Below are 12,276 nucleotides of genomic sequence, written 5' to 3' on the forward strand. Positions count from 1 at the left end.
CAAGTTGCAGTATTTAAAACTAACAAACAAGAAAAAACACCTAAAAATGCCCTAAAACAAACCCCAAACAAAAAGACCAAACCAACAAACAAGAACACAGATGAGAGCCCTTAACATAACGATACATACATGATTTATATCAAATCAAGAATTGCCATGAAATACCCTTTTCATCCAAAACCACAGTTGAATTGTTCTGTGGGAATAACGATTATTCATGACCCCCACTCATCATTCTCTTCAGGCACAGCCCCTCTTCCCCAGCTGTGCCGTTTCTGAGTGAGGTGGCAAACACATGGACAGAAGGAAGATTAATTCACCAAAACCTGGTTTGCATCAGAGGGATCTGCAGAGGCAGTGTGAGAGAACTCAGAAACCACAAACACTTTTGGATGGGTGGGGTTTTATTCTGAAATGCATGCTGAAGCCCACACTAAACCTCCTCGTTAATTTACTGAGAACATGGTTTGGAGTTTCCTTGTAACAGAGATTTGTGCATTACACCATTCACACAGTTCTCACAGGAGTAGCTGTGTATTAGCTCACTGAGAAACCCAGGCTGCCTAACTCAAATGCAGAAGTCTGAATTTCCTTTGTGTCCTATCATCAACCACAAAATGTCCAAGGGCTCTGTAACATGCTGATGACGTGGAGAACATTCCTTTTTACATATAAAGACGTTGCATTCTTTTTACTTCCCCCCCTTCCATATTTCTGAATATGCGACATACGAACAGCATATTTCAGAAGACCTCTGCTATTAAATAAAAAATGAAAGCAAATATAAAAATTTAAGGTATCTTCATTAAAGAAGCCCCAGGAATTTGAGCTATTTAGCTTCCCAAGAAATAAAAGTAATCTCCAGCATTTCAAATTGTAACTTGACAACACTAAACTCTATTCATAGACACATCCAGAGGATTTACTCCTTTGAAAGATCCTTTCCTAAACATACCATCTAAACACAGTGACTCAGAAGCCCTGCAGTGACTTGGAGGCATGTCAGCTTAATCTTGCGACAATGTGAGCAGCTATTCTTGCTCTCAAGGTGCAACAAGTCCTTTATGATCCCCAGCATGAAGGAAAGGAGCTGTCTCTGCTGCAGCAGCAACTGGAAGTAAAGCCAGCTTCAACAGTCCCAGCCAAATTCAGCGCACAGTGCCCCTAATTACCACTGTTTTCCTCCAGCTACATCCCCTTAGGGTTTGTTTTTCTGAAATCAAGAAAAACAATGGGAACCAGACTGAAACAAAATCCTGTCCAGCCCTTTTCTGCACCATACCAAGCTGCTGCAGTGAAGTGTGTATCAATAATTACACAGTGAAAGTATTTTTGAATCTGCCATTTATCTGTTTAGATTTGGAGGCAGGAGTTTGGCAGCTGTGACTATCTGATGGGTTGCCTTGACCACTGGACTCCATCAAGGATGCGTAAAAATTAAAAGTCATGCCGAACATCTTGTAGAGGCATTTCCAGCTTCAGTGTTCAGCTGCAAGTGTTCTCTTTGTCGGTACAAGTGAAAAATGATCCCTTGTCTGAGAAGCTGACAAAACTATTTTTCTTACTTGTAGCTTTTGCTCTCTTCTTCCATCAAGTTTTACACCTTTTTATAAGCCTGTTGTGTTTTACAAAGACTTGTGCAGGATTCCTCTAGATCAGAAAAGAGGCTTTTTAATAAATACAATTTCAAAATCTAAATGAGCCAAATTCACTTCTGGATAATGGACTTTTTATGTGTAAATTTTTAGCGAGACTTCAGTCCTGGGATTAAATTGAAATTTATGTAGATAATTACCATCACTGGAGAAAAATACAGGATAATCCACATCTAACAGCTTCCTCTTATAATTGTAAATACTGGCCACTGTGTCGTATCAAGAGCCGGCCACACAAGTGGATAACTCAACCATTCCTGTAGTCGTGCAGGATGCAGGCAAGGTGGTATTAACGAGAGCAAGGGCCTGCCTGAAGTAGAGCTCACCAGACCAAAAAACCTCCTGACCACACAAGTAGAAAATAATTAAAACAACACACCGCTCTCATTTGGTTTTTAGGACCAGATGGCGGATGCTCAGGCAGCCAGTGGGTGAGACAGCAGCAATGCTGGGATGGGGAGGAAGAAGAAAGGTAGCCTAGTCCAGGCTGGGCATATGTAAATATGGAAGGTAGCAGTGTCCTCCAGAGCACAGAACCTTGGAGCAGAAGCCTTTTTCAGGGCAATCGATTTCACTCAGACATGCCAAGCTGGGAGTTGGCTGCCTTTTAAAGCCAACCCACAAGATCTTAAAGTGAGGAGAGAAATGCATGTCCTACTTCTGAGTTGCCTTTAGAGATCAGTATTTAATGACATACAGTTAAGTACAACAAAGAGGACGAGGGTGGTTTTGAGAAAAAAAAAATAAAAACCTGCTCATTCTGCAAAACCACTTAAGAGTAGATAGAAGAGCATCCCTTGAGCAGAGCAGGAGGAGAAGGGTCAGGCTCAGGGGCTGCGTGACCCTTCTGCACCCGCTCCTGCAGGAGGCTTATAACATGGGGAGAGGAAATCAAAATGGTAGTGTGACCTTCACAGGCTATAGACAGCTTGAATGCAGTTTAACCCCAGCATTAAGGATGAAAGCCTACGCTCATGAAAGGCAGGCATTAACTAATCTGCTTACCCATACGAAAGGAAAAAAAAAGCCACGTACACACCAAAAAGCACACTATGGTTTACGGTAAGCCTGCCAAGAATGTAGCAGTATAATCATAACATAGTTTACTCCAACACATCATCGCAACCATGCCTAAACGTTGTTCTTTGTACTGGAGCAGGCATGCTGTCAGTTATCCCTCTAATGCCTATCTGGGAGGCGCTGCTCCCGCAGCCACCACCACGCTCCATCCTGTGCTCCACTGAGCCTGGCCAGTGCCAGCCACTGTGCTCCCTTCCAGAGCCTGCCTTGCAGTATCAATCAAAGGCAGGAGCCATCTATGACAGAAAGCTGTGGGTGGGGAGGAGGGATTACCAAAACAAAAATTAAAGAGCATTTGCTTGTACGCGTCTGCCAACTCAGTCAGCTGAAGGAGCAAGAGGAAAACAAGGCATGACAGGAGGAGAGACAATTATTCTTCTTCCCTTCACGAGTGTTTTCCTTCCTGTAGTGACCGTGTTCCTTCCCTGGCTTCCGACTCTTTTGCATCCTACATCCCCCGACAAGGACATCCCAACTGAAAGCCAATTTTTACTGAAAGATTTTGGCATAGAAATATTTCGACTACAGACATGGCATAAACGTATTAAATAATGTTTCCTTATCTTTCTCACATAGAAATTCCTCACCCTCAGTCTCTTCAGTCTCTAAATTAATTTGCTTTCGTCTATTCAGCAATGCTTTTTGGCTCGAGTTTAATTAAAATTTCAACCAGCCTATATGAGTCAGATAGTATCTTTCCTTTCAGAGACAGAAGACAATATCCTCTAAGTATTTCATATCCTCATTTCTTAAAATCAGCTCATCAGAAAACCACACTCCTCAGCAACAAGTGTTAGATTATCTTTAGCCACCAGCATCAACGTACTGAAAGACTGAAGTCATTTTATTGCCTCACTGAGATATTATTGTACATTTCTCTTCTCTGGTGGATTTCTCCACCTTTCTTTTTTCAATGTTATTTCATTACAGCAGTTCACCTGTGCAAAGGATTCCTTCATTATGGACAAGGTTCACAAACTAATACTGTATCTCCAGATTTCCAAAGACCAAAGGACCAAAGACAAAAAACCAGAAAATATTCTGGGCTCTGCTATGTGTGTGTGTTGTTTTTTCCACTGTTTTGTTCAGCAGCAGAGTTGACATTTTACAAACTTCCCTCTACAATCACGATTTTGCCTCTGCCCAGAAAAACCTGGTTAAGGTTTACGAAGGTGCAAGAGTGGGTGCCAGGTCTGAAGAATTCTCTCACTTAAACCCTAACTTTCTCTGCTATCCTTTCCTGCATCCTAGGGCACAACTGCCCTAGTTCTCCTAGATCTCACTAGTTCCCCTAGTTCTCTTAAGTTGCACTTAAGAGAAACTCCAGGATCCACTCCTGAGCCACTGCAGCAGGGCACATCTCTCTTAGGGAAGAGAAGGAATGAAGGCCAATAAAACCATTTATACAATCTAACCGGACAGGAGCATACCAAGTTAGAGGATACGCTGGAGTCCAAATCCAAATGCCTGTCTCCAGCTCCATTTAGTGAAAACAGTGACAGGGGTCAGGAGAGAACTCTGATTAGTATGTCCCAGCTCCAGAAAGAACCACACAACTAAAAAACTCTGGCTTTTAAAGTTAAAACACTCAACTCACTTTTGTCATTAAATGCACTCAAATTTGGAATGGATGGACTCACTCAAGTTCAATCAGGATCTTCTACAAAAATACCCAAAAAAAACCCCCAAAAAACTTCAACAAATTAAACCTCTAGACATACTCATGAAGTTCTCTGTTTACTATCACAAAAAGTATTTGCATATTTGAGTATTATTTTTAAATAACACTATTTCCTCATTTGACAAGGCAACTTAATTATACTGCATAGCAGAAAATGCATAATAGGTCACAGGATTAAAGCTGCTCCATCAATAGTTAATTATCAAATATACAATTTTCTCATTTCTACTGTTTATTCTAGAGAGATGGAAGTCAGTAGATTACACCACTACTAAAACTGAACAAATACATTTGCAGAAGATGACAGTGTCTCATTCATCCCTCATGAGGACACTGTCTGGTGCTATGGGAACTCCTACAGACACTTCAAGTGAATATTCTACACACAAATTCAACATTAGGATTATAGACCTAAATAAATTTGTTTTATTCATAAACATAGTGGAAATTCATCATGAGGTAGAAGAAAAAAACCCCTTATATTTGTATATTTGCATACAGACATGGAGGCACTGCTTTTAATGCATTCATTTTTTAGTCAGCATTGAAGCAGTTTTCCTTAAAATGGCACAGTAAAAATTAAGTTGAATTTCAGGTGGTTGCTACTGTGATCTTCATCCTGAAGTGAGCAGGCCTCCCACTCAAGCAAGTCTTGTTCTTTTACCATCACCATCACAACTTTCTGAAAGGTGTGAATATTTATCTTAAGGCAGAGCAATACAGTCAAACTGCTGTTTTCCTCAGAGGCCCCACAGTCATTTGTCTGCTTTTCCTACCCCTCCCTCTGAGGTTCTAGACTGCATCCTGTGGGTGCTGTGGGACACAGACCTGCAGGATGGAGATGTTCACAGTTACCATCTGCTGCTGCTTCTAAGAAAGATCTCATGCAGGAAGCTCATGCCGTTGACCTCATTTGATCCAGGCGAAAAGTAATAATGGAGCTCCTGTGGCTAATTGCCAAGAAACACTCCAGAGGACTTATTTCCGACATCCTCGTCTCCTCTGATGAAGATCTAAACCACCAGCTCGAGACAGGCGTCTGATTAGATCAAAGTAGGAAACATTTCATGTTATTAGCCACATAGTTTCATCTTGTTTATGAACCGCACCATAATGGACCCCAGACAAGTTAAAATACAGTAGCTTGCAAAAACCATTATTATTATTAGAATGTAATTATTCACACACAATACGTATCTTTCTAGCAAATGCTTGAAAATATTTTCTGTCCCCAACTTCACTGAAATATAGTGCAGGTTAGCATCAGGTCTTCTGGTTTACAACCTCCCTGATACTTGGAAAGATTGCTTCTGTAAATAACCAGGAATGTTTAAGAAACCAGTTTACTATATTTGCTGTAAAGACATGATATTATCTCTACAGGAAGAGGTGGTTTTTAATAAACTAATTCCCCCATATGCAGTTGTCTAAATAATGCAGGAAATGTCTTGTATATAAAAACCATTCAAACAACTAATATCCGTCTACCAGCACTGACATCGTGCTGTATAAGGCAAGAGACGGCAATTCTAATTTATGACAATTAAAAGCATCTTTGAATGATTGCAGCACTGCATTTTGAGAAGCCACTTGTCCCCAGCTGAATCTGGTTCAATCAAAATTGGCTGCCTTTGTTCCTCAGAGAAGGCACAGGCTTCAAACTGCTGCGACATGAGGCAAGGTGACCATCCAGCAGCAAAGGTCCTTTTGTTTATTGATGGTGCTGTCCTCCAGTGGGACAAGAGGCTGAAGAAGAAAGGACTGGCCCATGAGAGTGGGGAAGACACAGTTTCTGCACAGGGCAAGGCTGTATGTATGGGTGACATTAGAAAGCCACTTCTGCCTCTCCAGTGCACAGAAGGCAGCGGCATGCTGGGACAGGATCCTCTTTGTTCACCACTAAATTTCTTCACCAAAAGCCAGAGATGCCTCTGGCTCTCCAGCTTCAGCCAATTTACATCCTTGAAACACTGCCTTCATCTAAATCCTAATTTTCAACAAAAAAGGTAAATTGAAAGTATTTCTTTAAAAAAATAATTCTGTGCATGTATTATATTTTGTTACTATTTATATATATAAATATATATATATCTATAAACATAAGTGTTCCCTGCTTCAGCTATGCAAGGTCTTTACATGCAAGTTACTTTCTTCTCTACACAACATATGGGCAATCTCCCAATATTAACTTTTCATTCAGGCTCTCTCTCCAGTTATGCAGGAGCTTTCATCTCTTTTTTCCTTCCTAAGCAGCAGCCTGATGTTACACCTAATGAGAGCCAGTAGGCAGCCTGAGCGAGCAACAACGGGCTGCCATAAAACATCTGAACAGACCAGAAACAAACACGCTCTCTAATTCTACAGCCGCAACAAGACCCTAAAGGGAAGACTTGTCTGTGCTGCTTCCTTACACCTCCTTAATAACACCAGTCATAAGCCAAGTAACAACCGTGGAAAACAGGATGGAAGGTGGGCGATTTCTTGCCACTTGCTTCCAACATCCTTTGGTCAAAGCAAAGGCATCTCTGCGGCCCTTCACAAGATCAAAAGGCAGCAGCTCTATTTACAACATCCTGAGCAATTTAAGCATCCCACTCAGCATTGTTTCCTACCTCCCGCCCAGTTCCCTTTTAAATTGGATGGTTTCTAAATGAAACCTCTATCCTTTATGAGTTTATACCCACGGTGAGCCAAGGAGTCCCATACAGACAATTTTAAAAGAAATTAAGAAAAATTTCTCCATCTTAAGCTTGCTGCATGCGAAATGGTAGTGCATGAAAAGGTAAAAAAAAATAAAATCCTGCGATTTTTTAATTACTAACTCGAAGGATTTATGCTGTAATGCATTTTATAGTCTATCTTAATTTCCCAGTGATGTGTCCAGTACTTGTGAGTGTGCAGCTTCTAAAGTAGTTCTCTTTAAGAGAAGAGGCATTTATGGGTAAGGAAAAAATGCTTTAAAAACTAAGTGTTGGGTAAATGCACAGGATGTTGCAAGCATCTGCTTTATTTGCACTTTCTTTCCCCCTCTCCTTTTTTGTGGTTTTTTTCCCTTTCTTTCACAACCTGTATTTAAAAATTTAGGGCCACTATTATGCCTGTCACTGTTACATGACATGACCCATAAGGGAGGAGGAAGGAAGGAAGGAAGGAGGATACGCACATGCTAGGTAGTCCCTGGAAGAAACAGTGAAAGAAATTTCCCAAAATACAGCATGCAGGTGTTAACAAGCCATGTGCACACCACACTCCTCTCCCTTTGCTGTCTCCTGCAAAGCAGGGAATCCCACAACCAAGAGCACAAACCTGTGCCCAAAGGCAGGGCCAGCCCAAGGCAGGCTTCTGACCAAAGGCTGGGACATGGCACCAAAATCCAAAGCCACCGACCCCCTCCCAACCCATGATCCCTGCACCACACTACTGAACATATGTAAGAGCTCGATGCTCATCTGTCGCCTTTTAACAAGAATACATTAGGCAGAGGGACTAAGCAGCATCCCCATGGTCCTCCTGAAATACATTTTCCTCATCTTAAGTCATGTCTGCTTGTAAGCATTGGACACTTTTTGAAAGACAGTCTTACATTTCAAATGTGTAAGTTGTTTTTCTCATCCAGTTTTCTATCTTAACTAGTAGTTTAATGTGCTTCATATATTGTTAAGTAAGATGTGCCTGTGTGTATAACAGCAAAGAGAATTAAAAATCACAAAGTATGTTACTTTACTTAAGAAAAAGTTATGAGTACTATGTCTTGTAAAACTTCTAATTTCATCAACTTATTATATGTCATCCTTCAATGCAGAGAGCACTCACAGCATGAAGAGTTCTTAAATCAAAAACACACTGTTGGGGAACAATCTTCATTTTAATGATGCTCAGTAACAGGGATTAAAATATTTTATGAGTCACAGTTTCCACTAAAGAAGAGGCAAAACAAAAAAAGGACAATGGAGATGAATTTGTTGAAAGTGTAGGACTTGTTCATTAAACACACCAAAAAAAAAAAAAACAAAAAAAAACGTGTTAGGGAAGAAGGAAGCAGGCAACTGAAACTTACATACTGCATTGTACTTTAAAGCACCAACTACTTTTCCCTTAATTGGCTTCTGCAGATCCCAAGGAATCTGAAAACCCACCAGCTCTACAGCACAAGCAGCCACTGTCCTGGCTGCTCCAGACAGGGGATGAAAGAGCCCTTCAATCTACAGATCTATTTATACTCCTTCACATGGTGACTATAAAAAGGTCTCCTTTCAGGCTGAGGTTCCTCAGCATTAAAGTTAGTAACTGTTTGAACATGAAAAACCCTACATACACACGTTTTTAAAACTAGGGTGACGCCTTTGTGTTCGGGTAAATTTGGTTTGAAGCAGTAATGATGCAATCTCGCACATCTACAAACTTCCTCTGTAGTGCCTCTGCCAAAAGAAAATGGGACTCAGACTGAAGTAAAATAATGCACTAAATCAGTGATGCCACTGATTCCGAACAACAGTAATTTCTGACCAAATGTGCTCTGTCCCAGTCACCTTTGTATTCCTCCTGCCTCCATCTCCCCACCAAGGCAGCCAGCCCAGCACAACAGGCCAAGCCATTCCCAAAGGCCTGAGAGGGGCACCGGGTGCTGATGTTTCTCATCCAAGCCTGTGCGGGCTCTCCTGGCCAGCCTCACACAGAATGGCTCTGTGCTTCCACTTCCTCCTGTGTAAACACCAATAATTATATTTCCACACCTCACAGCATGTAGAAAGGAATGACAGCTCATACCTTTCCATAAAAAAAAGTCTCCCACTCTGCCATGCAAGCTGCTCCAGAAACAGACTTGTGGTGAAAACAAATTGCTTAAAAATTAAAAGGCATACAATAGAAACTTGGAGCCAACTGCTACAAATCCAGCTCTACCATGGGAAAGCAAAGCATTGCTTTTAAAGTCAGTAGAGAAAGAACCACTGTGTCTGGCTAATGTGCATGGTCCTGATCTTCTTTTAAATTTGCTTTAACAATTTCTTCTTTCCATTAGTTCAAGAAAGCAAGCCTAAAATGCTGATTATTGAGGGTCAGTATTTTAAATTTAAAATAGAAAGTTTTAAGATTGAGACTAAGCCAAATCCTGCTCTCAAACTCACACACTTCTTCCTCAAATCCACCTGCACCAGCAAGGGCCCAGACTTCCTAAATGCAACTGAAAGCACAGTTCCACAGTTCTGTCTTGGGAAAACCATGACATCATCTTGGTATGAGAATTGCTACTTTTTTTTTTTTCCCAAATTCGCAATGCAGTGAAAAGAAACCGGTGTGAAAAGGTCCACACAGCTCTCCATGACAATATGCACTCCTGCTCTGCCCACCACCACCTCCACAGCCACTGCACACCATGCCCTGCACCCACCCTGTGTGTGTTACCTGTGACTTTCAATTGACACCAAAACTGCAGAGCAGCCTTGCCCAGGGCAGATACTGCCACTCCAGGCACCAGACCTGCACAGGGAGCAAATGTCAGAGACAGGGGTGTAAGGTGTAGTATGTCCAGAGCTGTAGTTTCCCCAGAAGATAAGTATTTTCAAGTATTTTCCAGCTTGAGTGGTAGAATTAAGAGTGGGCTGCCTGGGCAGCCACACAGCCAAGCAACAGCCAGTGCATCTGCTCCAAAGCTCTGGAGTTCCACACCAAGCTTAGCTACACCAATGCTGCCCCCAGCTACAGCAGTGGAAAGGCCATGCTCTGGTCCCTAAGGACCAGACAAGACTGGTGCCAAGACACAGAAATGCAAGAGCAGGGATATTTGTTTCTGAAGTGCTGCAAAACATGGATGTTTCCAGTGCAAAGGGATTTTAAAAGGAGTATGTATCCAGTTAGCACAACTAGAAATAGATGGAAAAAAGGGGAGAAATTATTTATACCACAAGAAAAAAGGTAATGTCCATACCTTCTCTCCAAATGGCAAAAGATGGCTTCTCCATTAGCAGCACATTAGTTAACAGAAATTCAAAATCATACAGAAACTCGTGAAGATACTTGTACAGAATCAAATCCTCTGTAATTACACTGCAGCCTCCCTTTGCAACAAGCATTCTTTGCAAAAGAAATCAGCACTCAGAGGACAGAATTTAAAACTTTTTCCACTCCTCCCGTAGTTACTTCCCTGGTCTTGTACATCCTACCCACCACTGAGGGAATGTCTTTAACAGGACCAGTCAGTAATGGGTCATCATAAACAAGTCAGGTGCTTTGATTCCAACCAGAAACGTAAATTATTATAGGGTTTTAAATACATACCCTGTTCCAAGAGCTCTTTTATTAGTTATGCATATTTTAAATTCTGTGGAAAGTAACTTAAAGGACATTGCAATTGAGAGCTGTGCTGGCCCAATAAAGCACATCAATCTCCTGTATTCAGTGAATAAATGGCAGGTAACAGCTGTTATGCTGCACAAAACTCTTTTCTGACCTAGACTGAACATGCATTTGATCAAATTGTCTCCAGTAATGCCAGGAGCACTGCCAAGCAAAAGATTAAATATTCTGATTTAAAAAAAAAAAAAAAAAAAAAAAAAAGAATCCCCAAGATGCAATAAATATTTTTAGCACTGAAATAGAGGAAAGAACATTCGGTTATTCCCATTCTTTAAAGTTACATTCTAAAAAAATTGACGTCTGTCCTAATAGCCAGATTATGTAAATCCTGCTTTGTAAAGACACCATGTTCACCCAGAACTGAAGAAATAAAAATGGAAGAAATGTCCTGGGTCAGTTTGAACTTCCACGTTATCTACACAGACAAATTAAAGAAGCTAGGTTTGTATTTTGTCCTGAAGCAACAGAAAAACCTCTTTCTCCCAACAGGTTCTTCTAATGACAGAGATGGCCAGACAGAACAAAATTCACTTTACCAGAGCCCTGGAGTGCATCAAAAGCAGTGTCTGAAAAGCAGGTTTTGTCAGAACTTGTAAATCGATGGAAAGGTTCGCTGACTCACACAGACTGAAGCCAAAATGCCTTCCCTCTAAATCTGCCTTTAAGGTAGCATGTATAGAAAAAGAAAATTGGAAGTATCTACAGAAAAATGAAATTATGCCCTTTGTTTCTCTGCAATACACAAAGAAACCTTGTCAAGAAAATTTGGAGAGCGGATTTGTGTTTAAGTACACACAAAACGTGAGGGCTCATTCTCCCTAAAAGGCTCCTGGTGATTTACAGAGTGCAGAACAGCAGCCTATGCTGTGGAACTAAAGCTGCAGGAACTAGGAGAGAAGAGTTTAATCTACAGCTGCATGCTTCGTTTTCCCCCTTCACTGCCTGATGAAGGCGTAGGAGTATGAATGCCTTCACTGAAGGCTCCATATCCCGCCCACTATCGTAAAATGTTTGAGAAGTTTCTATACACATTTAGGTTCCTACCACAATCTTCTGAAGCAAAACTAATAAAAAATCTGTTTGACTTGATGTTTTGGAGACTATTTTTTGTTGTTGTTCATTAGCTTTTTTCCCCCCCTAGGAAAAACTAAAGGAAAAAGCCAAATATGACTGCCTTATCATCAGATTCAAGGGAAAATGGTGTGCAGAAGATCAAAATAAAGTCTTTCTATGTAAAGTATAAGGGACAAGTTTTAATAGCCTTTGGATGTGGACCATAAGGTTCAGCCTTTCTGAGCTCTTCAGAGCATTTTTAAAATAAAAGCTTTCCTGGACTTCAAAGGAAAATCCCTGAAAATTCACAAGCAACAGGGGATAACCGCAAAGGAGAACTATGAATACAGAGTGAACCGGTATTACAGATAAATTCCCTTATCAGGCAATGGGACAAATATCTTAAAAGCAAGAAATAAAAGAAGAATGGCAAATTACTAATTTGCTTGGTAC

The 12,276-nt window shown here is 40.9% G+C and overlaps 1 protein-coding gene across 3 annotated transcripts in view; it reads right to left on the bottom strand.

Moving 5' to 3' along the window:
• Positions 1 to 12,276, bottom strand: part of JARID2 (jumonji and AT-rich interaction domain containing 2) — a 213,842-nt gene that overhangs the window by 156,373 nt on the left and 45,193 nt on the right. The window contains exon 1 of one of the 3 annotated variants that reach the window (XM_041475332.1): positions 9,820 to 9,872. The exons of the other annotated variants lie outside the window; for them this stretch is intronic. The gene's annotated coding sequence lies outside the window, so the exon portion shown is untranslated. Of the gene's footprint in view, positions 1 to 9,819; positions 9,873 to 12,276 lie in introns of those variants that run through there. 3 annotated transcript variants of the gene reach the window in all.

The sequence above is a fragment of the Pyrgilauda ruficollis genome, unplaced genomic scaffold (assembly GCF_017590135.1).
Source record: "Pyrgilauda ruficollis isolate IOZ18807 unplaced genomic scaffold, ASM1759013v1 scaffold35, whole genome shotgun sequence".
NCBI lineage: Eukaryota > Metazoa > Chordata > Aves > Passeriformes > Passeridae > Pyrgilauda > Pyrgilauda ruficollis.